Genomic DNA, 26,561 nt, shown 5'->3' on the forward strand with positions numbered 1-26,561 from the left:
ACATGGTATGTGGATATTGCTAACTATCTTATGAGTGGTGTTCTTCCTTATGAGTTAGATTATCGATAAAGGAAGAAATTTATGCATGATATTAATTTCTATTATTGGGAGGAGCCTTTGCTTTACAAGAGATATGCCGATAGTTTAATTCGGAGATACATTCCTCAAGATGAAGCTCAAGATGTTTTGAGACATTGTCATTCCTTGGATGTTGAAGGACACTTCGATGCAATAAAAATGACATCTAAGGTACTACAATATGGTTTTAGGTGGCTAACTTTATTTAAAGATGCTAGAATATTTATTCTTACATGTGATAGATGTCAAAGAATGGGCAACATTACTAAGAAACATGAGATGCCCTTAAAAGGAATCCTTGAAGTCAAACTCTTTGATGTTTGGGGTATAGATTTCATAGGTACATTCCCTAGCTCTTTAGGTTACAAGTATATTCTGGTCATGGTGGATTATATTTCAAAATGGGTGGAAGCATTGCCAACCGTTACTATTGATGCTAAAGTGGTCAAGAAGATGCTTAAGAAAATTATTTTTCCTAGGTTTGGTACTGCTAGGGCATTAATTAGTGATGGAGGTTCCCACTTTTATAATCATATGATTAAGGCTCTCTTAAAGAAGTATGGAGTACCACACAAGGTTGCTACTCCCTATCACCCATAAATAAGTGGGCAAGTTGAGATCAATAATAGAGAGATGAAGTGGATCTTAGAGAAAACGGTGTCTTCTTCACGAAAGGAATGGGCATTAAAGCTTGATGACACTTTATGGGCATATAGGAAAACCTTTAAAACCCCAATTGGCCTTACTCCCTATCAATTGATTTATGGGAAGTCATGTCATCTCCCCGTTGAATTAGATCATAAGGCATATTGGGCAATAAGGACTTTGAATTTTGATGTGAAGAAGGCCAGTAGGAAGAGGTTACTTCAACTTAACGAATTGGATGAGTTAAGAATGAATCTTATAAGAATGCTAAGTTATATAAAGATCATACTAAGTTGTGGCATGATAAGCATTTATTTAAGAAGGAATTTCATGAGGGTGAGCTTGTTCTCCTTTTTAATTCAAGACTCAAGTTATTTCTGGGAAAGTTGAGGTCACGATGGTCGGGTCCATTTAAAGTTATCAAAGTTTATCCTCACGATGCGGTTGATCTTGCCAATGCAAAGGGGGAAATTTTTAAGGTAAATGGACATCGTCTTAAACCCTACTTGATCGGTGATGTAATTGATATGGGATGTTCTATCCCTTTATCTACACCATAATCAAATTGAGGTAAGGCCAAGCTATAAACCCTTAAATTTAGCATGGTAAGATTAACACATTTCTTTTCCTTAACTTTAATACATTTTTACATTCTTTGCTTTTTTTTCATTTTACTTCATTTTGTTTACTTAGAGTCATTACTTCACTCTTTTCTAACCCTTATTTACCATATTATTTTTGCTTTAGATTACTTTCTTTGCCTATTTAGTTTAAGTGCCTTAGCATTGGTGTCAAAATGTAAGGTGGCGAGTCGTCACGAGTCAACGACTCATAACAGAACCTAACGGTGTCGAGTCGTCATGAGTTGATGACTCGTAATAGAAAGATTAGGTGACAAGTCATCACATGTTGACGACTCGTGACAAAAGGCTTTAATGACGAGTCATCATACATTGACGACTCGTTCACTCACATTAATATTACCTCTACTTGCATTATCATATATTTATCCTTATCATAGCATAATTTAATTATTTGTTTTATGTGTTACACATTTTTCCTTTTTATTGTTCATTAATTTTTTTATTCGATTTATTCCTTGCCAAAATATAATTTTATAACTTAAAAGTTGTTTCTTTTCCAAGAATAGACATGTCCTTTCACATCTAAACACACCTTTTCACTATCTCTTACACCCCTACCTTTTACACCCCTATTACATCTATGTACACCCTTTTGACTAACCCAATCTCACATATCTTCATATCCAACGAGTTTCCATAACTTTCCACTATCTTCCATCTTTTCTTATTCTTTCACTTCTTATATACTTAGGCTTTTTTTCATTTTCTCTCTACATTACTCATAACCAAAAACCTTCCCCACTCTTCCTATTCTCAAATTCATTATTATACACGCTTTACGGGATTATTTTCTTATATCGACAAATATAAAATTAATCCATTTAAGGGGTTGTTTTCTCATATTCACAAATATACCACAATTACGGGGTTATTTTCTCTAATTGATAAATATCCCCGTATTACCGGCTTGTTTTCTAATATTTATAAATATACCCCTCTTACTCGGTTGTTTTCTCATACTCCTAAATATACCAAAATTACATTATTATTTTCTCTGATTGATAAATATCCCCGTATTACAGGGTTCTTTTCTCATATTAAAAAACTTACCCCTTCTACGAGGCTATTTTTTTAGACTCGCAATTACACTACTTTTACGGGGTTATTTTCTTATATTGATAAACATATCGAAATAAAGATTAAAGATCTAAGGTAAAACAACGTGCAATTTGTGAGGGAAAAAAATAATAACGTTTATCTTATTATAACATACTAATAATAATATTTATATTATTTCAAATATTAATAATTAAGTGAAATCATTTATTTTTCGATACTAATAATCATATTAAGCGCTAATAATTTAATATGAGAAAAGAACTCCGTAAAAGTGATATATTTATCAATGTAAGAAAATAACCTCGTTAAACGTGTATATTTATAAATATGAGAAAACAACCCCGTGAAAGTAGTGTAATTGCGAGTATGAGAAAACAGCCTCGTAGAAGCGGTAAATTATTTAATATGAGAAAACAACCCCATAATACGGGAATATTTATCAATCGGATAACCCTGTGTTTTTTGTATATTTGTGAATATGAGAAAACAACCCCTTAAATGGGTCAATTTTACAATATGAGAAAACAACCCCGTAAAAGTGTATATTTATGAATTTGAGAAAATAACCCTATAATAGTTCTAATAATTTAATATGAGAAACTGACCCCGTAAAAATGATATATTTATCAATATAAGAAAATAACCCCGTAAAAGTAGTGTAATTGCGAGTCTAAAAAAATAGCCTCGTAGAAGGGGTAAGTTTTTTAATATGAGAAAACAACCCTGTAATACAGGGATATTTGTCAATCAGAGAAAATAATAATGTAATTTTGGTATATTTAGGAGTATGAGAAAATAACCCCGTAAAACGTGTATATTTATGAATATGAGGGTCAGTTTCTCATATTAAATTATTAGAACTATTATAGGGTTATTTTCTCAAATTCATAAATATACACTTCTACGGGGTTGTTTTCTCATATTGTAAAATTGACCCATTTAAGGGGTTGTTTTCTCATATTCACAAATATACAAAAAACACAGGGTTATCCGATTGATAAATATTCCCGTATTATGGGGTTGTTTTCTCATATTAAATAATTTACCGCTTCTACGAGACTGTTTTCTCATACTCGCAATTACACTACTTTCACGGGGTTGTTTTCTCATATTTATAAATATACACGTTTAACGAGGTTATTTTCTTAAATTGATAAATATATCACTTTTACGGAGTTCTTTTCTCATATTAAATTATTAGCACTATTATGGGGTTGTTTTCTCAAATTCATTATTATACACGCTTTACGGGATTATTTTCTTATATCGATAAATATACCCCTTTTTTACGGGGCTATTTTCTCAAATTATAAAATTAATCCATTTAAGGGGTTGTTTTCTTATATTCACAAATATACCACAATTACGGGGTTATTTTCTCTAATTGATAAATATCCCCGTATTACCGGCTTGTTTTCTAATATTTATAAATATACCCCTCTTACTCGGTTGTTTTCTCATATTAAAAAATTTACCCCTTCTACGAGGCCTTTTTATTAAGCTCGTAATTATACTACTTTTATGAGGTTATTTTTTTAGATTCATAAATATACACGTTTTACGGGGTTATTTTCTTATATTGACAAATATACCACTTTTACGGGACTGTTTTCTCATATTATAAAATTAGCCCATTTAAGGGGTTGTTTTCTCATACTCCCAAATATACCAAAATTATGGTTATTTTCTCCGATTGATAAATATCCCTATTTTACGTGGTTATTTTCTCATATTAAAAAAATTACCCCTTTTACGAGGCTGTTTTCTCACACTCACAATTACACTACTTTTACAGGGTTATTTTCTCATATTCATTAATATACACTTTTTACGGGGTTATTTTTTTAGAATCATAAATATACAAATTTTATGGGATTATTTTCTTATATTGATAAATATACTACTTTTACGGAGTCGTTTTCTCATATTAAATTATTAGCACTATCATTTATTTTCTCAAATTCATAAATATACAGGTTTTACGGGGTTATTTTATTATATCGATAAATATACCACTTTTACGGGTTGTTTTCTCATATTATAAAATTAACCCATTTAAGGGGTTTTTCTCTCATACTCAAAAATATACCACAATTACAGAGTTATTTTCTCAAATTTATAAATATTCCCGTATTACGGGATTATTTCTTCATATGAAAAAATTTACCCCTTCTACGAGGGTGTTTTCTCAGACTCGCAATTACACTACTATTACGAGGTTGTTTTCTCATATTCATAAATATACACGTTTTATGAGGTTATTTTCTTATGTTAATAAATATATCACTTTTACGGGGTCATTTTCTCATATTAAATTATTAGCACTATTATAGGGTTGTATTCTCAAATTCATTAATATACACGCTTTACGAGATTATTTTATTATATCGACTAATATACCCCTTTTACAGGGCTGTTTTCTTAAATTATAAAATTAACCCACTTAAGAGGTTGTTTTCTCATACTCACAAATATACCACAATTACGGGGTTATTTCCTCCGATTGATAAATATCCTCGTATTACGGGCTCATTTTCTAATATTTATAAATATACCTCTCTTATGTGGTTGTTTTCTCATATTAAAAAATTTACCCCTTCTACGAGGCTGTTTTCTTGGACTCGCAATTACACTATTTTTACGAGGTTATTCTCTCATATTCATAAATATACACGTTTTACGGGATTATTTTCTTATATTGACAAATATACCCTTTTTGCGGGGTTGTTTTCTCATACTCCCAAATATACCATACGGAATTATTTTCTCTAGTTGATAAATATCCCCGTATTACGGGGTTGTTTTCTCATATTAAAATGTTTACCCATTCTACGAGGTTGTTTTCTTATACTCGTAATTCCACTATTTTTACGGGGTTATTTTCTCACATACATAAAAATACACGCTTTACGGGGTTATTTTCTTATATTTATAAATATACCACTTTTACGGAGTTGTTTTCTCATATTAAATTATTAGCACTGTTATGGGGCTTATTTTCTCAAATTCATAAATATACACGTTTTACAAGGTTATTTTCTTATATCGACAAATGTACCCTTTTTACGAGATTGTTTTCTAATATTCAAAAATTAAGCCATTTAAGGGGTTGTTTTCTCATAATCACAAATATACCACAGTAACGGGGTTATTTTCTCCGATTGATAAATATCCTCGTATTGCGTGCTCATTTTCTAATATTTATAAATATACCCCTCTTATACGGTTGTTTTCTCATATGAATAAATTTACCCCTTCTACGAGATTGTTTTCTTAGACTTGCAATTATACTGCTTTATGAGGTTGTTCTCTCATAATCATAAATATATAAATTTTACGCTTATATTGACAAATATACTATTTTTACGAGAATGTCTTCTCATACTCCCAAATATGCCAAAATTACAGGATTATTTTCTACGATTAATAAGTATCCCGTATTACGTAGTCGTTTTCACATATTAAATAATTTACCCCTTATACGAGGCTGTTTTCTTATATTAAAAAATTTACCCGTTCTACGAGTCTATTTTCTTAGACCAGAAATTACACTACTTTTTTGAGATTGTTTTCTCAAATTCATAAATATACACGCTTTACAGAGTAATTTTCTTATATTGATAAATATACCACTTTTACGAGGTCGTTTTCTCATATTAAATTATTAGCACTATTATGGGGTTGTTTTCTCAAATTCATAAATATATACGTTTTACAGAGTTATTTTATTATATTGACAAATATACCCTTTTTATGGGGTTGTTTTCTCAAATTATAAAAATAACCTATTTAAGGGTTTGTTCTCTCATACTCATAAATATGTCTCAATTACGGGATTATTTCCTCAAATTCATAAATATTCTCGTATTACGGGGTTGTTTTCACATATTAAAAAATTTATCCTTTCTACGAGGCTGTTTTCTCATATTAAAAAATTTACTTGTTCTACGAGGTTGTTTTCTTAGACTCGCAATTACACTACTTTTACGGGGTTGTTTTCTCAGATTCATATATATACACGTTTTACAGAGTCATTTTCTCATACTAAAATATTAGCACTATTATGGTCTCAAATTTATAAATATACACATTTTACTGGGTTATTTTTTTATATTGACAAATATACCACTTTTATGGGGTTATTTTCTCATACTCACAAATATAAAAAATTACAGGGTTATTTTCTCTGATTGATAAATATCCCTGTATTACGGGGTTGTTTTCACATATTAAGAAATTTATCTTTTCTACGAGGCTGTTTTCTCATATTAAAAAATTTACCCGTTCTACGAGGCAGTTTTCTTAGACTTGCAATTACACTACTTTTACGGGATTATTTTCTAAGATTCATAAAAATACATGTTTTATGGAGTTATTTTCTTATATTGATAAAAATACCACTATTATGGACTTGTTTGCTCAAATTCATAAATATACACATTTTACAATGTTATTTTCTTATATCGACAAATATACCCCTTTTATGGTGTTGTTTTCTCATATTATAAAATTAACCCCTTTAAGGTGTTGTTTTCTCATACTCATAAATATACCATAATTACAGGGTTATTTCCTCATGAAAACAAAAATCTCGTAAAAGTAGTGTAATTGCAAGTCCAAGAAAATAGCCTCGTAGAAGGGGTAAATTTTTCAATATGAGAAAACAACTGCGTAAGAGAAGTATATTTATAAATACTAAAAAATGAGCCCGTAATACGAGGATATTTATCATTAGAGAAAATAACCCCGTAATTGTGGTATATTTGTGGGTATGAGAAAATAACACCATAAAAGGGGTATATTTATCGATATAAGAGAATAACTTCGTAAACGACCCCGTAAATAGTGCGAATAATTTAATATGACAAAACGACCCCGTAAAAGTTGTTTATTTACAAATATAAGAAAATAATCCCGTAAAACATGTAAACTTATGAATATGAGAAAACAACATCGTAAAAGTAGTGTAATTGCAAGTCTGAGAAAACAGCATCTTAGAAGGGGTAAATTTTTTAATATGAGAGGAAAACCCTATAATACGAGGATATTTATCAATTGGAGAAAATAACACTGTAATTTTGGTATATTTTTTAGAATGAGAAAACAACCCCTTAAATGGATTAATTTTATAATATGAGAAAACAACCCCGTAAAGGGGTTGTATTTATTAATATAAGAAAATAACCACGTAAAATGTGTACATTTATAAATTTGAGAAACCAACCCATATAATAGTGCTAATAATTTAATATGACGAAACGACCCCGTGAAGGTGGCATTCTTATCAATATAAGAAAATAACTACTTAAAATGTGTATATTTATGAATTTGAGAAAAAAATCCCGTAAAAGTAGTATAATTGCGAGTTTAAGAAAACAGTCTTGTAGAACAGGTAAATTTTTTAATATGAGAAAACAACCTCATAGAAGTGGTAAATTTTTTAATATGTGAAAAGAACCCCATATTACAAGCATATTTATCAATCGGAGAAAATAACCTTGTAATTTTGGTATATTTTGTGTATGAGAAAACAACTCCTTAAATGCGTTAATTTTATAATATGAGAAAATAACAACGTAGAAATGGTACATTTGTCCATATAAGAAAATAAACTCGTAAAACGTGTATATTTATGAATTTGAAAAGACAACACTATAATAATGCTAATAATTTAGCATGAGAAAATGACTCCGTAAAACGTGTATATTTATGAATCTGAGAAAACAATCCCGTAAAAATAGTGTAATTGCGAGTTTGAGAAAATAAACCCGTAATACAGGGATATTTATCAAACGAAGAAAATAATTCTGTAATTTTGGTATATTTAGGAGTATAAGAAAACAACCCCGTAAAAGTGGCATATTTGTCAAAATAAGTAAATAACTCCGTAAAACGTGTATATTTATGAATATGAGAGAATAACCTCGTAAAAGTAGTATAATTGCGAGTCTAAGAAAAAAGGCTCATAGAAGGGGTAAATTTTTTAATATGAGAAAATAACTGCGTAAAAGGGTTATATTTGTAAATATTAGAAAACGATCCCTAATACGAGGATATTTATCAATCGGAGAAAATAACCCCGTAATTGTGGTGTATTTGTGAGTATGAGAAACAACCCTTTAAAATGTGTTAATTTTAGAATATGAGAAAACAACCCCGAAAAAGGGGTATATTTGTCAATATAAGAGAATAATCCCTTCAAATGTATATATTTATGAATTTGACAAAACAATCCCATTATAGTGCTAATAATTTAATATGAGAAAATGACCTCGTAAAAGTGGCTTATTTATCAATATAAGAAAATAACCCCGTAAAACGTATATATTTATGAATATGAGAAAACAACCCAGTAAAAGTAGTGTAATTGCGAGTCTGAGAAAACAGTCTCGTAGAAGAGTTAAATTTTTTCATATGAGAAAATAACCCCGTAATTAGGAGATATTTATCAATCGGGAAAAATAACCCCGTAATTTTGGTATATTTGTGAGTATGAGAAAACAACTCCTTAAATGTGTTAATTTTATAATATGAGAAAATAATCCCGTAAAAGGGGTATATTTGTCGATATAAGAAAATAACCCCGTAAGACGTGTATATCTATAAATTTGAGAAAATAACCCCATAATAATGGTAATAATTTAATGTGAGAAAACGACCCCGTAAAAGTGGTATCTTTATCAATATAAGAAAATAACTCCGTAAAACGTGTATATTTATGAATATGAGAGAATAACCTCATAAAAGTAATGTAATTGCGAGTCTTAGAAAACAACCTCGTAGAAGGGGTAAATTTTTTAATATGAGAAAACAACCGCATTAGAGGGGTATATTTATAAATATTAAAATCGAGTCTGTAATATGGGAATATTTATCAATCAAAGAAAATAACCCCGTAATTATGGTATATTTGTGAGTATGAGAAAACAACCCTTTAAAATGTGTTAATTTTAAAATATGAGAAAACAACCCCGTAAAAGGGGTATATCTGTCGATATAAGAAAATAACCTCGTCAAACTTGTATATTTATGAATTTGATAAAACAACCCTATAATAGTGCTAATAAGTTTAGATGAGAAAATGACCCCGTAAAAGTGGCTTATTTATCAATATAAGAAAATAACCACTTAAAATGTATAAATTTATGAATATCAGAAAATAATCCCGTAAAAATAGTGTAATTGCGAATCTGAGAAAACAGCCTCGTAGAAGGGTAAATTTTTTCTTATGAGAAGACAACATCGTAATAAGGGGATGTTTATCAATTGGAGAAAATAAGCCCGTAATTATGGTATATTTGTGAGTATGAGAAAACAACCCTTTAAAATGTGTTGATTTTAAAATATGAGAAAACAACCCTGTAAAAGGGGTATATTTGTCGATATAAGAAAATAACCCCGTCAAACGTGTTTATTTATGAATTTGATAAAACAACCCCATAATAGTGCTAATAATTTTAGATGAGAAAATGACCCCGTAAAAGTGATCCCGTAAAACGTGTATATTTATTAATTTGAGAAAATAACCCTAGAATAGTGCTAATAATTTAATATAAGCAAACGACCCCGTAAAAGTCGTATATCTGTCAATATATGAAAATAACCCCGTTAAACGTGTATACTAATGAATCTGAGAAAATAACCCCTTTTACGAGGCTGTTTTCTCATACTCGTAATTACACTACTTTTACGGGGCTATTTTCTCATATTCATAAATATACATGTTTTACGAGGTTATTTTCTTATATTGACAAATATATGATTTTTATGGGGTCGTTTTTTCATATTAAATTATTAGCACTATTATGGGGTTGTTTTCTCAAATTCATAAATATACACATTTTACTCGGTTATTTTCTTATATCAAAAAATATACCTCTTTTACGGAGTTGTTTTCTCATATTATAAAATTAACCCATTTAAGGGGTTGTTTTCTCATACTCACAAATATACCACAATTACGGGGTTATTTCCTCAGATTCATAAATATCCCCGTATTACGGGGTTGTTTTCACATATTAAAAAATTTACCCGTTCTACGAGGCTGTTTTCTTAGACTTGCAATTATACTACTTTTTACGGGATTGTTTTCTGATATTCATAAATATACACGTTTTATGCAGTTATTTCCTTATATTGATAAAAATACCATTTTTACGAGGTTGTTTTCTTATATTAAATTATTAGCACTATTATGGATTGTTTTCTCAAATTCATAAATATACACATTTTACCGGATTGTTTTGTTATATTTACAAATATACCCTTTTTACGGGATTGTTTTCTCATATTATAAAATTAACCCATATAAGGGGTTGTTTCCTCATACTTACAAATATACCAACATTACAGGGTTCTTTTTTTCGATTGATAAATATCCCCGTCTTACGGGGTTGTTTTTTCATATTAAAAAATTTACCCTTTCTATGATGGTGTTTTCTCACATTAAAAAATTTACCCGTTCTATAAGGCTATTTTTTTAGACTCGCAAATACACTACTTTTACGAAATTGTTTTCTCATATTCATAAATATACTCGTTTTATGAGATTATTTTCTTGTATTGATAAATATACCATTTTTACGGGGACTTTTCTCATATTAAATTATTAGCGCTATTATGGACTTGCTTTCTCAAATTCATAAATATACACGTTTTATAGGGTTATTTTCTTATATTGACAAATATACCTCTTTTACGGGGTTATTTTCTCATAGTATAAAATTAACCCAATTAAGGGGTTGTTTTCTCATACTCACAAATATAACAAAATTATGGGATTATTTTCTCCAATTGATAAATATCCCCGTACTACGAGGTTGTTTTCACATATTAAAAAATTTACTCATTCTATGAGGCTGTTATCTCAGACTCGCAATTACACTACTTTTACAGGATTATTTTCTCAGATTCATAAATATACACGTTTTACGGGGTTATTTTCTTATATTGATAAATATATCACTTTTTCGGGGTTGTTTTCTCATATTAAATTATTAGCATTATTATGGGCTTGTTTTGTCAAATTCATAAATATACGCGTTTTACGGAGTTATTTTCTTATATCGACAAATATACCCCTTTCATGGGGTTGTTTTCTCATATTATAAAATTAACCCATTTAAGTGGTTGTTTTCTCATACTCACAAATATATCACAATTACAGAGTTATTTCCTCAGATTCATAAATATCCACGTATTACGGGGTTGTTTTCACATATTAAAGAATTTACCCATTCTAAGAGGCTGTTTTCTCATATTAAAAAATTTATCTGTTCTATAAGGTTGTTTTCTTAGAGTCGTAATTAAACTAATTTTATGGGGTTATTTTCTCAGATTAAAAAATGTACACATTCTATTACGGGGTTATTTTCTTATATTGATAAATATACCACTTTTATAAGGTCATTTTCTCATACTAAATTATTAGCACTATTATGGTGTTGTTTTCTAAAATTCATAAATATACACATTTTAAATATTTTTCTTTAAGATTTAGTTGATGAATTGAAGTATCTTTAGGATGTGGGTGTCCAAACATATGATGTGTCTAGAAAGCATAATTTTTAAATGAGAGTAGCTCTTTTATGGACCATCATTAATTTTCCTGCATACTCAATTTTGTCGTGCTATAGTATGGCTGGGAAACTTGCTTGTCCTTATTGTATAGGACATTTACAAGCATTCAATTTGAGCAACGGTTGAAAGACATCTTGGTTTGACATTCATTGTAAGTTTGTCCTCCCTTGATCTTCCTTTCAGATGGAATAAAAATTGGTTCCTAAAAATAAAAAGGAGATATCACCGACATCATCTATAAGCAAAAGTGATAAAATCTTGCAAGAGCTAGATGATTTAGGACTTAGGAGAGTCACTAAACTTGATGCTAAAGAGATTAACGGTCCCATTTGCAAGGAGTATGGTTGGAAGGAAAGAAGTATCTTTTGAGATTTGCCATACTGGAATTCTAATCTCATTAGACATAACCTAGATGCGATGCAAATTGAGAAGAATGTGTTTGAAAATATTTTTAACACTGTTGTGAATATTGAGGGAAAAATTAAAGATAATGAGAAGGCAAGAGAAGACATGAAGAAGTTGTGTCGAAGGCCTGAGTTGGAGAAGAATGAAGCTATAAGGAAATATCTGAAAGCATGCTACACATTAGATAGACCTGGGAAACAAGCACTGTTTGAATGGGTGAAAAATCTTAGATTTCCTAATGGTTATATTTAAAATATGGGGCATGGTGTAGACATGAGAAAATTAAAGATGTTTGGGATGAAGAGCCATAGTTGTCATGTGTTTATATAGAAGTTAATTTCCATAGCATTTCATGAACTCATGTCTGTAAATGTGTGGCAAGCTATGACAGAGTTTCGACTTTCTTTTTTTTGAAGGACTTAGCTTCAACCGCAATTAAAGTGGTAAACATGAAGAGGCTTGAAAGAGATTCTAATAATTATTTACAAATTGGAGCGTATATTCCTTCTTGGTTTTTTTGACTTTATGGAGCATCTTTCAATACAGTTGCCTTGTGAAACAAAAATTGCTGGTCCGGTCCAATATCGATGGATGTATCCATTTGAAAGGTAAAAGAAGTAAATTTTTGATAATATTATTTATTATCATAAAAAAATACTTATATAATATTATTTAGTCATTCTTATCTAGATTTTTTGGACACTTGAAAAAGAATGTCATTGATAAGGTGAAGGTGGAAGCTTCAATATGTAATGCATACTTAGTAGAAGAAGCATCAAACTTCTATTCATATTATTTTTAGCCCCATGTGTATATGAGACTATAAAAAGTGCCTAGAAATGATGATGGTGGGGATGTTGAAGAGGTTAAAGAGAACTTTCAATATTCGGACATCCCGGTCGACCGTATGGATGATAAAAATTAAGGAGGTTGTCTAACATTGAATAGAAAGCTGCAGGAAAATATATTTTATTAAATTGTGAGCAGGTTGATCCACATGTGATGCAAGTCTTTCAAAAAAAACTTATTGTGTTCTGATACAACTGTGTGTTACAATTACTAATGTCGAACTTGATGTGTAAGTTGTATATTGATGAGTTGAAAAAGGCATCACCTTACATTATTGATGCCGAGCTTGATGTTAAGCTTGACAATAAATTTGTGGGATGGTTTGAGAATTATGTAGGTGAATTATTATTTATGAAAATAATTAATTGTGCAAATGAAGTATTAAATTTCTAATGCCTTTACGTTGCTTTCATTATTAGGCGCATCATAACATTGATAATGAGTTCATCAAGGATCTTGTTAAAGGCCCTTTATATACCATAGAATCATTTCCTATTTATTTAATTAATGGCTATAAATTTCACACCGAATTACATGGTTTAATGATGTCCATAACAAAAAGTGAAGTTTGTATACAGGGCACTAATTATAACAAGATTGAGAGTGACTACTGTGGACGCTTAACAGAGGTTCTACGATTGGAAAACACAAGACTACTAATTAAGCCACTGTTCTATTCAAGTGTGAATGGTTTGAACCAACCAAAAATGTTGAGATGAGGGTTAATAAACCTAGTGGATGTGAACCATAGGCGCAAGCTCAACAAGTATGAATCATCCATTTGCAATGCAAGCTGCACAGGTATATTATGTACCTTATTCTAGTTTGAGAAAAGATAAGTGTGATTGGTGGGCAGTTTCCAAAGTTAAAGCGAGGCCCATTGTGGATGTACCTAAAGCTGTTGAGGAGCAAGTTGTCACTATCACGATATTCTAACAAGACGAACCTGCTAATCTCTAACTATCTATTTAAGAGCAATCTATTCCAATACACATTTTACATGGAGAATTTGTTGATTTAGATGATGACGAAGCTGAGATTTAGATGATATGGTACTTGAGTCAAAATCTGAAGTTCTAGATGAAGATGAAAGTGAAGAAAATGTGGATACTAGTGATAGTAATTAATGTAATTGTATTTGTTTTCAGTATTGTACTCTGTAAATGGGTATTTTGATATTTATTATTTACCGATGTGCCACATTTAACATTTTCTATTTATTTTTTATGCTTTTATTATTTGTCATGTTTTTTTGTAGACACGTCGAGTAGAAAATGAGACATTTGTAGGTGTAGATCGACATCAGGTCGTGCTCCACGGCCACAAACTCCTTTGACTTTACATTCGGTGGCACCACCTCCAGCACCATCTCCATATCCATCGCTGTCCCCATTGCCTTTGCCTTCACTTTCACCTTCGCCATCACTACATGTACCTCTTTTGACGAAAAGACAATCAGTAGGGCCATCTACTTATGCTTCTGCAGCTCCTTCTAGTGACTCTTCTTTCTAGAGTAGCTTATGTGTCCATGTGAGACATAATAAGTAAATTTTTTTCTGTTAAATATAAATACAAATATCTGTAGTACAATTTTAGCTTGATATTTTTTTTACCATATGTATAAAGATGATTTATGTTATGTCTATATTATATATGTTCATTTGAATGAATTAGTAGTATAATTTTCATTAATGATGAATATCTATTGACAAAACAATGAATATTGTCATGACCTAATCTGTGGGCCCGTGACCAGCGCTAGGGAATAGGTAGGCGTAAGGCCACTAAAACCCATAGCAAGCCTGAAAATTCATTAACTTAATCAAAGTATAATTCAAATTCTATCCGTTATAAAATTTTTGCATAACCAACTTTCAATCATCCAGATACTACATATTTAATTCAGTATGTCAGCACAAATTAGGCAATACCTAGTTTAACATGCCAAAATAAAATAATAACTTTTGAAACTATTACTGTGGAGAATCTAGAATTCTAAAAAAATCAAACATATAAACAAAATTAGTTACATTAAACTCGAAGATGAAGGAAGTCAGGCTGCCAGGGGAGAACAACTGTGGGAAAACTAACAAACACCGAAAAAATAATTAAATTTGAGACTGTCAGTCTCGAGAGTGAGTTAAAATCATATAATCCAAAAAACCTACATACAACCATCTCAATAAAATATTTATTTAATCAAGAATAAAATATATATCATATTAAAATACGTATCATGCCATGATTTAGTAAAATACAATTTAGACGTTATGAGATGAGTATCTCAACAGAATCCTAACCCTAACACTAACAGTCTTTCGGCTTTCTCACTCTAATAGGACTGGCGCCTAGAGAGCGAAGCTCGACCATGGTCTTTGAATCCAGTCTGGTCACTTGATTCCCAATAAAGCCAACGCCCAGAGAGCAACGCTCGACCAAGGACCTTTAATTTGGCAATCCAAACTTCACAGCCAGAGAGTTGAACTCGAACAGGGCAAATCTCAAAAATATTCTTTTACTACCTTTCTCAGATCTATACCGGTGTGCACGCAGTCCTGATGCAATCCATCAGGTAGCATGTTCTACCACCATCTCATCCCGAGTCAATATGCAATCATAATATGAATGATGTGGAAAATGATATATAAATAGTAAATAGATAATTAATTTCATAAAACGGTTATTTAGATGAATAATAAATAAATAAATAATTTAAATCTATAAATCAATTAATCAAAATTGCTATATACAATTTTGGCATGACACAAGTATACCAAATATACGACTTTAACTCACAGTTCTGATGACCCCCTTACTCTGCTCCTAAACCTCGGGTAGAGCGGGTTAAAATGATGGATTATCGAGACACTTGATGAATCAGTTGACTCGCCTTCAGCCGCCAAAGTCCGATCGACGATCCAAGTGCACCTACGATCTCGAGAAAACGCGCAGACAATGATTATAGCATCTGATTCTCTGATCCAATCTCTGATCATTCAGATACATCACAAACACTTTCAACTGTCGATTTCCCAATGGAGTCCAATCGTTGCAATATTAGTGCCATTGGAAAGCTTGTGACAAGGGGAGTTCATCCATGAACTCCAATCAGCCATAACTCACGGAAGATGGTCGGAAAAGTCTAACATCCCAGCTGCCTAGTGCCATTGGAAAGTTGGCGCCCAGAGAGCAACGCTGTAACGATCTGGAACTATATCACATGAGATATTGTCCGCTTTGGCCCCCTATTGGCCTTACGGTTTTGTCCCTTTGGCGGGTTTGAGAACTTGCCACCTGGAATTTCTCTGAACCAAGCATGTTTAACTTTGGAGTTTCTACAACTCCATAGCCAAACAACCAAAAGGCGCATCATGTGACTAGTTCCAACTCTTTATATATATCTTATCAACTATTCCCGCCCCATTTCGATATGCAATTCAATTCATTCATGTATCCTCATACCTTAGAGTGCTGCCATCCTAGAAGCTTGCCAAAAGCCGCTACTTGTCCAGCCATCCTATCTTTGCCCCGATGTCCACTTCCCGCCTTGCTGGACCGCTTTTCCAGGTCAGGCTGTCACATGCCCACCAGCTTCGGCCTGGTTCGTCCTCGAACAACACATCTACTAGAAGGATCCTACTTTGATACTATTTATAATGACCTAGAAGTAGATCACATTAGATATTGTCTGCTTTGGCCCCCTGATAAGCATCATACTACACATGTTTTCATGCCCGATTGTTCACATTTTTATGCATGATTATCCCGTTTTATGCTAGAATCACCTGTCTTTTGTTTCCCTTTTCGTTTCAGGTCATTTTCGAAGGACACCATCAATAATTGAGGGAAATACGTGTGATTACGGAGCAAAATCCATCAAATTGGGCAAGAACAAGCACCCCGAGGGTTAAGCACGGCCTGGACTCCGGCCGTGCTGAATTATCAAGAGGCTATCCCCAATTGTGCCATTTCAGCACGACTTTCGTAGCCACCACGGCCTCCAGCACGGCCTGTGGTGGATCAGCACCGCCTTGGGCACGGTCTGGAAGGAGTCAGCACCGGCTTGGGCACGGCCTGTGGTGGCTCAGCACAACAGACTCCATGATTCAAAGACACTGGACTCGGCCATGTTGAATCATCAAACTGGACTCGCGTCGAATCAACTATATAGGCGATTTTGAATTCTAATTGAAGAGGATGATTTTTGGACTCAATTCCAAGACACACACTTAATCAAATATTTCCTATACCTCAATTGTAGACCTGGAGAGATCAATTTTCATCAATTGAAGGGGGGATTCCACTTATTCCAACATCGAATTGAAGATCAAGACAAACTTTGGGAGCATTCAAGAGGCAACTAGGGTTTGAGATTTTGAATTTGCAAATTTAGGGTTTGTCATTCAGCTTGAAAGAGAAGGGTGTACATACCTTTAATTTATTTTTCCTTATTTTGTTCTTTAATTGCTTTGACTATGAGCATGAGCAGCTAGATCTTTTGAATTCATTAGGGTTCACCTTTGTTGATGGATTATGCTTAATTGTTAGTTTTTTATAATTGTCATTCTTGCAATCTTCTTGCTATTCAGTAATAAAAGTTTGATGTAGTTAATTTGAGACGTTGGATTAATTGTTTATTAGGTTATTTCTTGACATTGAGAAATGCTTGTTACAACTGGATTTTGAATAGTAAGGACTGGTAGTTAACACTTAGAGATGAGGTTGATTTACTCACGGATTAAGAACTAACAACTCTTAATAGTCTTAAATCATACTTAATGCTAATTTGTAGTAATCCGATAGGAAGAGATTCCATTAGGTTAGTGCAGTTTAGGAATTCGATAAGCTCGAGAGAGGAACCGGGATTCAATTCGGGATTTAGGCACGGGTAAACAAGATCGGCAATCCATAAAATTCATCTTTAGAATTCCATCACTTAGGCTCCCTTTTGGATTTATTTCTCTCTTTACAATTGTCTTTTAATTGTCCATTGTTGTCCTTCATTTACTTAATTGCACTCATAACCATTACTGGTATGTTAGAACTTTCACACCCTATTTCGGACTAGATAACATAGCAAGCGTGTAACTCTAGGTTCACCCGATCTCCGTGATACGACCTTGATACTCACTAGTGCTAGGCCGCATCTAGAGGTTCACTACCTTAGGTGTAGGTTGCATAAAGAGCCCATCAAGTTTTGGCGCCGCTGTCGGGAACCAGAACGAACTAAAGTGAATTGTTTTTGTGTTAATTTAGTCATTATTTGTTTTATTCATTTATTCTTTAATTTTATTATTATTTATTATTATATTATTTTTGTTGATCGGTGGTTGTGTGGACTTTCGGTTTCAGGTAGTTTATGACCAGGAGCTCAAACTCGAATCTTATAGAGCCTCTATCCGATCCGAATCCATCCCCGGACTCTTAAGGAAGAGGTTGCAATTAGAAGAGGAGGAGATTGAGGTTGAGGTACCTGTGGATAGACTAGACATGATGGAAAACCATGACCCCCACGCCGATGAGGATCAGAGGACGATGTATGAGTTTGCTTGACCATCTTTGGATGGGATGAAAACTAGTATAGTCAGACCTGCTGTAGTGGCCAACAATTTTGAGATAAAGGCCAATGTTATCCAGATGATCCAACAAAGCGTGCAGTTTGGAGGATTGCCCAGCGAGGATCCCAATGCACATATCTCCAACTTTTTGGAGATTTGTGACACATTCAAAATAAATGGAACAACCGATGATGCCATTCGGCTGAGATTGTTTCCATTTTCCTTGAGGGACAAAGCAAAGAGATGGTTGCAATCTCTTCCACAACAGACGATCATTACCTGGAAGGCGTTGGCCGAAAAATTTTTATATAAGTTTTCCTCCCGCTAAAACTGGTAAACTTAGAAATGACATATCTTCTTTTGTGCAGTTTGATGATGAAAGCATGTACGATGCATGGGAGAGATTTAAAGATCTTTTGAGATGCTGCCTACATCACGGATTGCCGCAGGTGGATGCGGTGTCTGACCTTCTACAAGGGTTGAACCTCGCGAACGAGGCGATGGTGGATGCCGCAGCAGGTGGGGCACTAAACAGTAAGACGCCCGAGCAAGCTCAGAACTTGATAGAGGAAATGGCCATGAACAACTATCAGTGGCAATCCTCTAGGAGCCGACTAGGAAGACAAGGAGTGGTCAACCAAGTGGACTCTCATGACCTTGGTACCAAGTGGAGCTTCTAGCCAAGAAGATCGACCAACTCAGATGTTCACGCAATGAACGTTGGTCGCGAAGTTTTGTGGTGGCTCGCATTATAGTGCGAAATGTACTGCGAGAGGTATGTTTGCTTCATCTTCTATTAGTTTTCCATCTAATTCTACTATATCTTCCGATGTTGAATAAAGTTGATTATATGGGAATGCCCCAAGACAGAATAACCCCTACAAAGAATACATACAACCCTGGATGGTGCAATCACCCCAATTTTAGTTGGAGGAACAATAATGCCCGTGGTCCGCCAGTTTCCAAAGACTTCATCAATACCACAAAGAATAACCACCGGGCTCGCACAAGCTCCTCCTCCCAAGAAAAGAAGTCAAATTTAGAGGAGCTCATGATGAAGTTTGTAACATCTACGGAAACAAGATTCCAGTGATCGATAGTGCACTTAGGAATCAGCAGGCCTCGATTCGAACTTGGAGACTCAAATTGGCCAAATTTCTAAGATGCTTTCGGAGAGACCTTCGGATCGCCTCCCTAGCACTACAGAGTCAAACCCGAGGGAGCATTGCAAAGCTATCACCTTACGCTCGTAAGAATTTGACCGGTTCTTCGCCTTTAGGCCGATAAGGATAATACAATCGCAAGGTGTCGAGCCGGTAAGGAAGGACCGGACCTTGAGATGGTAGAGAATGAGAGAAAGAAAGAAGACAGTAAAAGAGCCCTCATGGAGCATCACCGTACCATATCCTGCAAGGTTGAGACAGGATATGGTGGACAAGCAATACAGTAAGTTTCTTGACTTATTTAAGTAGCTGAAAATTAACTTACCTTTTATTGAGGCAATTTCACAGATGCCGAAATACGCCAAGTTCTTAAAGGAGATTTTGAGCAACAAGAGGAAGTTGGAGGATCTTGGTCAGGTGGTGCTTAATGAGGAGTGTTCAGCTATTCTCCAGAACAAACTGCACTCAAGCGACAAGATCCAGGGAGTTTTACTATCCCTTGTATGATTGGTGATTTATCAATTAGTGGTGCATTGGCTAATTTAGGAGCCAGTATTAACTTAATGCCCACTAGTTTATTTGCCAAATTAGGGTTGCATGAGCCAAAGCCTACTAGGATGAGTGTTCAATTAGCAGATAGGACTGTTAAAATTCCTAGAGGTATTGTTGAAGATGTACTTGTAAAGGTAGATAAATTTATCTTTCCTGTAGATTTTGTGGTAATGGATATGGAGGGTGATAGCACCGTGCCTCTTATCCTGGTAGGCCTTTCCTAGCTACATCGAGGGTCATATCGATGTAAGCGATGGAAAGCTTAAGCTTAGAGTTAATGATGAGACCATTACCTTTGACCCGGCCACTTCCATGAGACAGTCAACGGACTATGATAATAATCGTATGTTCTATTGATGTGATTGATGATGTGGTTGAGTCCCATTTACAAGAAATTTTATGTTCGACCCTTTGCAAGTAGCATTAGGCCGAGGGATGAGGAGGAGTTGTCCAACGAGCAAGTGTTGGAGCAACTCACTGTTTTATTGACTTGAGCCGAGCTTGTCAATCGATCCCTATCTTTTCTTGACAGTTTGGGGTGCGAAAGTAAAGACTTCATTCGAGGACCCACCAGTTTTAGAATCGGAAGGAGTTACCGAGCCATTTGGTTTATGCCTTCCTGGATGAAGAGAAGCGCTTACCGGTAATCATAGCAATTTGATCTAACTCCTGAAGAACAAGCCATGCTATTGGAAGTTCTAAGGAAGTACAAGAAGGCCTTTGCTTTCAATATAGCCGATATCCCGGGCATAAATCCAAGTTTCGCTCTCATAAGATTTCATTGGGGGACAGCCAGCCGCTCACCTCAAAGATGACTCAATCCGAACATGAAAGAAGTGGTAAAGAAGGAGGTAATTAAACTTCTTGATGCAGTTTGATATATCCCATTTCCCGGCCGTGGGTTAGTCCTGCGAGTTGTACCCAAGAAAGGAGGCATCCCAAAGTGGTAAGGAATGAGAAGGATGAGCTGATCCCGACTCGATGAATAGCTTCCGAGTTTGCATTAATTACCGTAGGCTTAATAATGCAACTCTAAGGACCACTTTCCTCTTCCTTTCATTGATCGGGATGATTGAACGTTTAGTAGGTCACATGTTTTATTGTTTTCTTGATGGCTTTTCAGGTTACTTTCAGATTCCTATTGCACCTGAGGACCAAGAGAAGACTACCTTCACCTACCCTTATGGGACGTTTGCTTATAGATGGATGCCATTCGGACTGTGCAATGCACCGACTACATTTCAGCGGTGCATGATGGCTATTTTTGAGGACATGATTGAGGAGTCTATGGAGGTATTTATGGATGACTTCTCTATTTTTGGTAATTCTTTCTCTCTTTGTTTGGCAAACCTTGAGCGCATGTTAGCTAGATGTATTGAGGCTAACTTGGTACTAAACTGGGAAAAATGTCATTTCATGGTGAGAGAGGGGATTGTTTTAGGGCATAAGATCTCTCAAGCTGAGATGGAAGTGGATAGAGCTAAGGTAGAAGTAATATCTAAGCTACCTCCTAGTTCGTTAAGGTCATTTGTAGGAGTTTTCGGGCCATGCAGTGGTTTTATAGGAGATTTATTAGAGATTTTTCTAAGATTGCTAGGCCCCTCACTCAATTGTTAGTTAAGGATGTACCTTTTATTTTTTATGATGCATGCGTGGCAACTTTTGAGTTACTTAAGAAACTTCTAACTACAGCCCCAATCATGGTTTCTCCTGATTGGGGGCTGCCTTTTGAACTGATGTGCGATGCTAGTGATTATGCAGTTGGAGCTGTGCTTGGACAGAGGATTGAAAAGAAGTTTCAACCCATTTACTACGCTAGCAAGACCTTGACAAGGGCCCAAGAACACTACACCACCACAGAGAAGGAGTTATTGGCGATTGTTTACGCCTTCGACAAGTTTAGATCATACCTCGTTCTCTCCAAAACCATTGTCTTCACGGACCACTCGGCATTGAGGTACTTATTCCTGAAAAATGATGCGAAACTGAGATTGATTCGGTGGATTCTTTTGTTACAGGAATTTGACGTCGAGATCAAGGATAAGAAGGGCGCGGAGAATCTGGCAGCGGACCATTTATCGAGATTGGAAAATCCTCATTTAGATGCACTTGATGAGACGACCATAGATGATCGATTTCCAGAAGAACATTTGTATGTCACCGTATACACCGATACTCCCTGGTTTTCCCGATTATGCTAACTATTTGGTTGCTAGGGTTCTACCAAAGGGTATGACGTATCGAAAAGAAGAAATTCTTTCACGATTTGAAATACTATATTTGGGAAGATCCCTTTTGTTTAAAGTATGTGCGGATTAGGTGATTCGCCGCTGTGTATATGGCGAGGAGACTCTCCAAATATTGAAGCAATGCCATGAGGGACCCACCGGAGGTCATCAAGCGTGAAACCATACCGCGAGGAAGGTGCTAGAGGCAGGGATTCTATTGGCCTACGCTCTTCCAAGATGCACGGAAATTTGTTAAGGTTTGTGACCCTTGCCAGCGCGCAGGTAATATCTCTTCTCGTGATGAGATGCCCCAAACCAGTGTGCAAGTCGTTGAGATTTTTGATGTCTGGGGCATCGACTTCATAGGACCCTTTCCCTTTTCGTATGGTAATAAGTACATTCTGGTTGTTGTTGAATATTTCTCTAAGTGGCCTGAAGCTTAGGCTGTAGCCACTGATGATGCTAGGGTTGTCTGCAGGTTCCTTAAGCGATTGTTTGCTAGGTTTGGCATACCTAGGGCGCTTATTAGTGATAGAGGAACACATTTTTGCAACACCCAATTAGAGAAATTACCTAAGCGGTACGGAGTTACTCATCGGTTCTCTACTCCCTATCACCCCCAGACTAGTGGGCAGGTTGAGGTAACTAATAGGGGTATTAAACGTATTTTAGAGAGAACCATTAGTACTAGTAGGAAGGACTGGACTCTTAAGTTAGATGATGCATTATGGGCGTTTAGGACTGCTTTTAGGACATCTATAGGTTTTACGCCCTATCGCCTTGTTTATGGAAAGTCATGTCATCTGCTTGTTGAGTTAGAGCATAGGGCATTTTGGGCCCTTAGAACTTGTAACTTTGATATTGATTCTGCAGGTAAGGAGCGACAATGGCAGCTGAGTAAGCTAGATGAGTGGCGCCAACAGGCATACGAAAACTTCTCAACTTACAAAGCAAGGACTAAGAAATGGCATGATCAAAGGATTCGTGAGCCTAAGGAATTTCAGGTTGAGGATCGAGTGTTGCTTTACAACTCTCGCCTCTGTCTGCTTCCGGAAGCTACAGACTCGCTTAGTCCGGACCATTTCAGATCGGACAAGTCTTTCCATATGGAGTGGTAGAGTTGCATCATCCAGAGAAGGGGAACTTCAAAGTGAACGGCCATCGGCTAAAGCGATATCATTGTAACTCGTTGGATAGTGAGCAACGAGTTGACCTGGCTTTGTATGCACAGAAAGGGTGATCCGAATGAGTCACGCTTAAGACTCTGCAAATAAGCACTTCTGTACATTCGACTTGGATTATACTTTCATGTTTTTAATTAGTTGTGATTGTTTCATTATTTTCATTCGACTTTATTATAGTTGCTTAAAAAATAATTAGGTTAATTTTAATTTTTCGGACTTATAGAATCGAAGAGGACAAACTCTTCCGTTTGACCATATCTACTTGTTTAATGATCTAATTACATGCATATGTGTTAATTATAGGTATGGGGGCAAGGCGACTCGAGTCGGCAAAAGGCAAGCCCAAAAACACTCCGTTTCACCACAGTTTCCGTGGCCATCACGGGCTGTATCACCAGGCCGTGCTGATGAGCATGGCCAGAGTCAAGACCGTGGTGAAGGATAAAGAGTAATTGTCACGGCTTCCGAAGGCAGCACGGGACACAACCCCTAGCCGTGCTAGGAAGCACTGCCGTGCCAATGCCCGTGCCAAGGAGCATCCAAAAAAGGCTAAAGGATCGACGGCCGAGTCCTAGCCGTCGACGACGGCCTTACCCTCACCCATGCTGAAACCGTGCCTATAAGAAGTGGAGGCCTCCGAAAATTTTGCTTCCCTTTTGTTTTTCTTAGCTCAAAGGTGTTGTTCTTATACCCCTATCTCACCCTTCTCACTTTCCTAAGCGAACTCAGGTAAGTCCCTTCATTTGTTGCATTATATTTTTTTTTTATTATTATGATTTCACTTCTATTTTAGATATATACTTTTGTTAGGACATGCTAGGATATTTTGGTGGCTCTATATTGTAATTATATGACCTTGGTTAGGTTAATCTACATTAGTTGTTATGTTTGTGGTGTAGTTGGTTATGAAATTGATAAGTGTAGGGTTTTGGTGGAAATAAAATGTGCCTACAGCATGCAAAGCATGAATAATGTTTAGATTTAAATTGCAATTGCTGGTTCATGATAAATTAGATTGATATATATCGGTTTATTAGTTTATAAAAGTTTTGGTTAGTCGAAGTATAATCATTATGCTGTTGATTCGGTAGATTATTTCTTTCATTAACTTGAATTTTTTACAAAAAACTAATAATTCATTGCATTAGGTGATATGACGGACCGCGATAAATCTCGTAGAAAGCAATTGAAACGCGTCGCTACCAGCAAGCGATCGCGTGGTGAAGGAACGTCTTCCTCCAAAGCACCAGAACTAGCACCGGCACTTCCATCTCCACCACCACAGCAAATAGTCCGACCTCGGAGAGCACCTGCTGTGAATCCATCCACACCTGGCCGTCATCCATTGTGGACATTCCCTAATGCAGACAATGAAAGTAGATTCCAAGTCATGAGATGGAAGCAAGTGATGGCGGGCCGTTGCATAGACTTCACATCCCTAGAGAGAGTGGGATTGGCTCAAGATGTGCACACACTGATCGAGACTCTGCCATATGCGAGATTCTTTGACATCATTGAGCCAACCTACCGTGAGCTTACGATCGAGTTCCTCAGCACCTTCTTCCTGCAGCAACAGATCACAAACTGGCATCAGCCTGATGCAATTTATTTTAGGCTTGGGGGAAGGGAGTTCTCGATGTCGGTCCCACAATTTGGAATGCATTTGGGATTATGGACTGAACAAGAAATCTCGGGGGAGGAGTATCAGGGTTGTCTCTACATCCACCCAATTTCATATGACGCTATGTGGGATTCATTGGTAATGAGGCCGGAAACATACTACCCAAGCAGGTCTAAGGCATCTAGCCTACCGGACCATCTCCGCTACATTCATACCTTACTAGCTTACACCATTACAGGCCGAGGGGACAGTTTTGGGGCAGTCACACAGACTGATGTCTTTATTCTCTAGGCTATGCAACATCGGAAGAAGCTAAACTTGGGATATTTATTGGCTCGCCAAGTCCGTTCATTTATAGTAGACGCCCAGAAGAAGATGCATTGTTGTTTCGGTCCGTATGTGACTAGGTTAGCTAAGAGACTAGATGTATTGGACGACTGTTTGTCGGAGCTTTCAAATATTGGTGACATGACAGCCCTAGGGATCAGACAAATGATCAACATGCAGATGATCACGGCCACTAGACATCCACATGGTATTGAATATAGGCTCGTGAGCACAATAGTCAGGGAAGCTAGAGGCTAGGAGCCCAACATCCGCCTACTGGGATTCCGGATGTTAGGATTCCTAACCCAGCTAGAGTGTTTATGCCTTCATCTAGAGCCTCATCCTCTCATTTGGTAGAGCCATCGAGCGTCCAGATCAGTGCTTTGGCCGACCGTCTAGATCGAGTCTGCGATCTACAAGATGACACGAGTTTGTCGGTTTCTAAGAAGATGAAGGCAGGTTAGGCGCTTTGAAGTACACTTCAAGTTCCTCGGTGGTTTAGAAGGCAGGCCACCCGATGACTTCATAGTAGTGCGATTCAAAAGATGCAAGAGGTCGGAGCACAAAATCAACGGCTCATTGATGATATGGAGTTCGATTTGGCGACATGCTTCAGACCCCGATCCACCACCGCAACCTCCCTCGGCAAACTTCCGCCCCCCAACTTCC

General features: G+C 35.6%; 1 non-coding gene and 1 pseudogene across 1 annotated transcript; one reads left to right on the forward strand and one right to left on the reverse strand.

Moving 5' to 3' along the window:
• Positions 1 to 330: 330 nt before the first annotated feature.
• Positions 331 to 1,283, forward strand: LOC125369520 (annotated as a pseudogene).
• A 17,869-nt stretch (positions 1,284 to 19,152) lies between these two features.
• LOC125369700 lies at positions 19,153 to 19,259 on the reverse strand. Its single transcript, XR_007215376.1, has one exon. It is a non-coding gene; the product is annotated as a small nucleolar RNA R71 (small nucleolar RNA).
• Between the last annotated feature and the right edge of the window lie 7,302 nt (positions 19,260 to 26,561).

This window comes from Ricinus communis, chromosome 3 (assembly GCF_019578655.1).
Source record: "Ricinus communis isolate WT05 ecotype wild-type chromosome 3, ASM1957865v1, whole genome shotgun sequence".
NCBI lineage: Eukaryota > Viridiplantae > Streptophyta > Magnoliopsida > Malpighiales > Euphorbiaceae > Ricinus > Ricinus communis.